This window comes from Jaculus jaculus, unplaced genomic scaffold, assembly GCF_020740685.1.
Source record: "Jaculus jaculus isolate mJacJac1 unplaced genomic scaffold, mJacJac1.mat.Y.cur mat_scaffold_34_1_3701052_arrow_ctg1, whole genome shotgun sequence".
Taxonomy (NCBI): domain Eukaryota; kingdom Metazoa; phylum Chordata; class Mammalia; order Rodentia; family Dipodidae; genus Jaculus; species Jaculus jaculus.
In genome coordinates, this window is record NW_025423490.1 from 3,370,941 (window position 1) to 3,377,983 (window position 7,043).

General features: G+C 40.1%; 1 pseudogene; it reads right to left on the reverse strand.

The window, feature by feature from the left end:
- Nucleotides 1–791: 791 nt before the first annotated feature.
- LOC101602977 lies at nt 792–1,969 on the reverse strand (annotated as a pseudogene).
- Nucleotides 1,970–7,043: the final 5,074 nt, after the last annotated feature.

Here is a 7,043-nt window from a genome sequence, read left to right on the forward strand (position 1 = left end):
GTCCTTGGGGGGGAATTTCATATATGCTGCGAAGACTTTGAAGCCACAAAATGGATCTGCAGTGAGACATCCTATGCTCATTTCAGAAATGCACTGCGAAAACATGTTAAGTCTCAAAAAATATTGAGAAGTCATGTTTTGAATATCTGCAGGATATAAGGGCCACTCGGGTTTTCCAATTTTAACACAAAATATTTAATTTTTGCACGTAGAGAAGTGGAGGTAATTTCTAGCATAAAAAGGGAAAGGACGTTCACCATCATGCAGGAAGAAGCAACATCACTGGATCAGCCTATGCACCTGAAGATTTTTAATGCTTTTGCAGATGGTCTGAGTGCCTCATCAGTGTGCATAAAAAAAAAAAAGGCAGCTTAATGATGGGGAAACCAGTGTCTCAAAGCAAGCACTTTTAAATATTTTTTGTTCATTTTTTATTTATTTATTTGAGAGCGACAGACATAGAAAGAAAGACAGATGGAGAGAGAGAGAATGGGCGCGCCAGGGCTTCCAGCCACTGCAAACGAACTCCAGACGCGTGCGCCCCCTTGTGCATCTGGCTAACGTGGGACCTGGGGAACCGAGCCTCGCTCGAACCTGGGTCTTTAGGCTTCACAGGCAAGCGCTTAACCGCTAAGCCATCTCTCCAGCCCAAAGCAAGCACTTTTAAAAAGGTGTGTACGTGAAGAACGGTAATTAGGCTGGAAACACGCGCAGCCCCACCAGATCGAGGAAGACGGCCGTGGATGGGGCCCCGGCGCCCCTGCACGCTGCAGCCAGCTCTCCCTCTGACTTCAACGGAACAGTTGCTCTTTCCATTCAGTTCGCATTCCAGACTGCTCAGCCTGTGAGTCTGGAGACTCAAATCGCTGGTGAAAGTTGGTTCTCTGTTTCAGCAGCTTCTCAGGGGCCTTTCTCCATAAGATGATCTCCTGCTGTTTGAAGTACCTTCTGTCTTCCTCGTCAACAAGCATGAGGTTCAAGAAGTACCTGACCGAAAACTTTTTGTTTACATCTATCATTGTTGGAGTCGGGTCGTAGCCTGCTAAGAACAGTCTTATTGGAATAAATTCTCCTTTTACTGGGGAGCCATCCATTATTTCGTATTTGGCGACTGTTTCTGTCTCCGTTGTGGTGCTTGGTCCAATTCCTGTGATCTCTTTTTTGATCAGTTGCAACTTCATGTGTTGAATTTTTGTTCTTACTAGTAAGAAAAAAATTTTTCCCAACAATCACATCCTTTAAATGATACTTTGATTCGTTATATTCAAACTCTATATGTAGACAGTCTTCAATGCCCACTTCCATCTTAATAGAGTTGTTATCATCAGGATGCGTGGCAAGCTGGTGAACAATGAGATCATAGTCTTTCACCATGTCACCTTAAGATTGTCACCTTAAGAAAATACCTCAAGCAGACATTGGCCCCGATGTATGATTCATATGGCTTTTCAACTTGCATAAATTCAAAATCATAACTTCGGCTCTGAGTCAGCTCTCCAGGTAAAGCTAGTTATTTCACTAGGTTTATAAATTCGTGAGTATTACTCTTGTCATTGAAAAGTTCAATTTGACCTACAAATTCAATTCTAATTCCTTGGTGCTCTAGCCTCTTTCCAGGTTGCTTAAAGGCTAGATTTACCTTTCCTGAAACGGACTCTTCATCATAGAGGGGGAAATGTTTTACTACTTTGCCATCTTTGGTTTTCATTTTGGCCATTTTCCTGGTGTCCCCATCATTAAGGACAACATCGATCTCACAAATGGGACCGAAAAAGCCTCCAAGGAAACTCGTCGCGGCCGCCGCCGCCCCGCCCGCGCCCCGGAACTCGCTCCCCCTCTGCGGATCCCAGGCACCGGACCTCGGCCCGCGCCTCTGCGTATCATTTTTAAAACAGACATTCCAGAACAGCGTAAAATACCCATCGTGGCAAAAGTGAAATTTTCCACTTTTAAAGAGAAATCTGATCATGATCTCATATATTATTACTGAGGGAAATGATGTGAAAGTATTTCTTCATGACGCATACATGATTTTTTTCTCTTTCCAGTTTTACATGAAATAGATGGATATCGACAACATGAGGCCATAGTTCTACTCATCTTTGATTCACAGTGGCAGGTAGGGTTGAAAATATACAATAGTTATTACTTGTCCCTTCAAAACCATGTAGGAAAACAAGGAGAAAGACTCTACCAGTAGGCAAGAAGCACCATTGGTGAAGCATGTGAGACAACAAAACAAAGGTGTATTAGTCAGGACAGCTTCTCCTGCGCACAAAGGAAAGCACATGACAGTGGCTCAGCACTCTCATTAGTCCATCCATTTCTGTAAACACTGTGACAACAATGCACACTACCCCAAGCGAACCAATATTTCATACTTCACGTTTGACAGTTGTATGCAATGTAACAGTAAGGATTCTCCAAAGTGTAAGGGAATCATGATAATAAAACATATAAAAATGTCTCAATGTTTTGCTGTACTGAGCTCTGTCATTCAGGTTTGATTATTTATAAATCTTTCCATTGAATGTTGCTTTGACAGTTTGGTAAATACTGTGACATGATTTTATTGTTTATTAGAGATTATTTTTCTCTGATTCAGAAAGTCACAGTGATAGGTTGTAGTATAACAAACCATTAATCCCAGCACTCAGGAAATGGAGGGGAGGTTTGCTGTGAGTGTGAGGCCACTCTGAGACTAGATAGTGAATTCCAGGTCAGCATGGGCTAGAGCAATACACTACCTCAAAAACAAAACAAACAAACAAAAAAGTCACAATTTTACTGACTTTACAATTGCATACCATGTGTTTGATACTTACTTCTGTTTCAGTAAGCTACAGTAGTCTTCACAAGTATAGATTTGTTTTTTGACATGTAGAGTTCCACTATTTTGCTTTCAAACAATCATTACATAATCACATAAATTAGATACCCAGGAAACACCTTAAACTTTTTCATTATTAAATTGTACTATGACCATAATTTCCTACATTGATTCTGAGTTAAATGATACCAGACTATGTCACCATTATGCATATTTACTCATTTCTGATTATATTTTTAGGCTTTCCTGTTGGACATCAAAAACATCAAGCAATACTTCTTACTCAGCTTTGAGTCACTAAGCTGGTAAAGTTGGAGCCATACCTGGGTGACTGAGCTTTGCTGTCAAGTTTCTTAACCGCTGCGTCACCAATCCAGCCCCAACATTCTCAAATTAAAAGAAAAAAAGGTTTTAAAAAAGTGTCCTGCACATGCTCGGTGTCTGAGGCCTCAGCCCTCAGGAGACAGCAGAGGGACGGATGGACAAAAGCTGGACTCGGCAGACCTTGGGCTCCTCACCACTGCGTGTCACTCCCCATGGCTGGACTAGCTCTTGTGGCCACATCCCATCCATGGGCTTCTAGGCCTCCAGGGTCGGGGCTGGGATAAGACCCCTGTTCTCTGCAGACCCGGAGAGTGCTAAGTACAGGTCTACATTTTTCTGTGTCCCGTCAGTTCCCTGGGAAGTGAGGGCCAGACCAAGGCTTCTAGAAGCAGAGGCTCAGGCAGAGTGGCGAATGTCAATCCAGTGAGGACATTGCTAGAGTGGTGGGACCGTGCCCTGTGGAGATTAGTGGTCCCTACATTGTAACTGCAGTAATTAGGGCCGTGCGACTTCCTGATGAATGTGCACTCAGGGACTTGAAGAAGTCAGAATGCTACAGACACAAGGATAATTGATAACATAAGATTAGCTAGTAGTATTATGAGATTTTTCTGTCACCTGAAGGACTCAGGAACCATGGGGATGCCATGACAGGCTTCAGAGTCACCAGTAGGCCTAAGTTTCTGTTTCTTAGCAAGGTTTAAATAAGAATTTAACAGTTACTCAAAAAAGATCACAAACTGCTTATGCCATACATTTCTATAGTCATAAGATAAGTTGCTTAAGTTCCTCAAACACACATAGCCAATCACAATAAAGTTTACCTAATCTGCTTAAAATTCCTCTAGCCCCTGCCCACCAGCTCTGTCCTCCAGCAGCCTAAGTCTATCAGAAAAATATAAGTGCAGTTATTACTTAAATCTACCAATTATGTAACCATTCCCCTACTTCTTTGTTCAAATCCCTATAAAAAAACCTGTCCCCCTCCCCGCTGCTCAGGGCTCTCATACGGATCCACTGCGTTGAAGTCAAGAGTCCGAGCTTAAGCCTAAAATAAAGCTCCTTGCCTTTGAAACATGTTTGTTTCTCCTTGGTGATCACTGGGGGTGCCAAGAACATCACCTTGTTAATGGTTGTAATCTACTGATAAAACGAATGAAGAGATTACTAAAATTCCTGATTTATTGCATATGTATGATGAAGATACAATAGTAAAGGTGAAATTAATGTTAAGGATAAATATTACTGGCATTAAATAAATAAGTTAAGAAGGATAATTAATGCTGGTAATAGTTTTACAGATGTTAATGATACCTCTTGAGTACTTCTGTTTTTCAAAAGTGGAATGGGGACATGCCTAGTTTCATAAATAGTGCTAATGCTATGAGCAAGGGTGTAATTTCATTGTCTGATTTATGTAAAAGTCCCTGGCCTTGAATATACAAAGCTGATTCAAATGGCTGGTAAGATAAGGATTGAGATGGTTGCTTGTGTCAGAAAATATTTCACTGCTACTTATGTGGAGTGTGAATTTGCCTGAGCAAGAGTGAGACCCTACCTTAAAAAAGAAAAATAAATAAATAAATAAAGTTTTGGTAGTTAATTAAATTTTTTTAGCTCCAGAAGGTATTCTCAACTATTAATTTATTCTAGACTCTTCACTGAGTAGTTAATTTTACTGGTTGGAAGTAAGAGATAATTAATCCCCCTTTTTGTCATTCATACAGGTCCCTTTAAGGGACAAGTGATTATATTAACTTTGCATAATTAGTATACTGCAGTTTGTTAACATGTGTCAATGAATAGGTAATGTCTCTAATTATATTTATGCTAGTGATAGTTTCTTAATTTTTGAAGATAGGGTCTTGCTCTAGTCCAGTCTTATCAGTAACTCACTGTGTTACCAGACTGGCCACAAACTCATAGCCATCTATACTACCTCTACCTGGAAAGTGCTTGGAATAAAGAAAAAGGTGTGAGTCTTCTATTACTTCTTTTACTATTTCCTTTTGGTCATGTTCCTGTGTTGATGTAGCATAAATAATGAAGGTATGCTTATTATGGAATTATAACTTACCTATTGTTAACTACCAGTGAGTATTTCACCTGACATCCACTTATGCAAGGAGAAATAAATTCTTATTACCCATGCTAACAGTATCTCATCTATAAGTTTATAGATTAATCATATGTATAATTTGGTTTTAAAGTTTAGATATTAGCTAAGTATTTGTTTGAGAGTGAAGGGGGAAGAAGGGAGAGGGAGAAAGAGAGAAAACAAGAATGGGAACAACAGGGCCTCTAGCCACTGCAAATGAACTCTAGTAACTTGTGCCATGTTGAGCAGCTGGCTTATGTGGGTGCTGGGGAATTGAACCTGGGTCCATAGATTTGCATGCAAGCATTTTAACTGCTAAACCATGTATCCAGCCCATTGAACACTTTTCTAATAGATGGCTGCTTTTATACCAACTATAGTTCTCTTAGATAATTATGTTTGTTTAGGGCTAAGCATATTGGGTTATATAATCCCAGTTTGTTTCATAGCTATAATATGCTCAGGTTTCTTATTGCTTAAGAATCTTATCTCCAAGTAGTGGAGCTTTTGTGAGAGGTGGAGGTGGTGTTTTACTAGGGGCAAATATTGATGATAGTTGCTTCAGCCATACTAGGTATTCAAAGCTCACTTTCTCTACTACTCTACAGATGTGACTATGTTATAACTAACTGTTTATTCTTGACACGTTTTCCCCACAATGAAGAAGTTTCCTTTGCAAACCATGAGCTTCAAGTAAACCCTTTCTTTCCATAAGCTGCTTTGAAGTAAGAAGGTAAATACTACAGAAAGTCATTACCCAGATGTGGGGCTGATAATACAAAAAGCTCAACTATGCAACTTAGAATTTTTTTTAACTATATATATGATCAGGAAAGGATGTATAACCACTGCAAATGAACTCCAGGTGCATGTACTACCTTATACATATGGCTTATGTGGGTAACGATGTATTGAACCTCTGTCCTTAGCCTTTGCATGCAAGTGTGCTACCACTAAACAATCTTTCCATTCCCCAACCATGTGATTTTTAGTCTTTGGAATTAGATTTCAGGAGCAATATAGAAGCAATTCAAAATTTTGGACTAGAAAAACCTTGTAGTGTTGTAAACAGATCTTAATGAGCCATTCTGATGAGAGTTTAAAAGACTAAACTGCACAGAGAGGTGTGACCTGTGGGGGCATCTTAAGAGATTTCAGAGAGGAAAGAGGTCTTTGTCAGGAACTGGGCTACAGGCAGTTTGTGTGATATTCTGACTGTTCTGTTTATGACCTGAGACATGATCCAAAGTTGAATTTAGAAGTAATGCACTGATGTGCTTGGTGGAGGAAAATAGAGTGCAGAAGCTTATGAAGGTTATAAAGATTGGCAAGAAGGAAGTATGTGAAAGTAAGGTTTTTTAAAGATTTTTATTGACAACTTCCAAAATTGTAAACAATATTCCATGGGAATTCCCTCCCTTCCCCTAACTTCCCCTTTGAAACTCTACTCTCCATCATATCTCTTCCCCCTCACAGCCAGTCTCTCTTTTATTTTGATGTCATGATATTTTCCTTCTATTATTATGGTCTTGTGTAGGTAATGTCAGGCACTGTGAGTTCATGGATATCCAGGCCATTTTGTGGTCGGGGGAACATGTTGTAAGGAGTCCTACCCTTCCTTTGGATCTTACCTTCTCTCCACCACCTCTTCCACAAGGACACTGAGACTTGGAATGGTTGATAGAGATATTTCAGTGCTGAGCACTCCTCTGTCACTTCTCAGCATCATGGAACCTTCTAAGTCATTCCAAGGTGAAAAGAGAAGCTTCTCTAACCAAAAGTGAGAGTAGC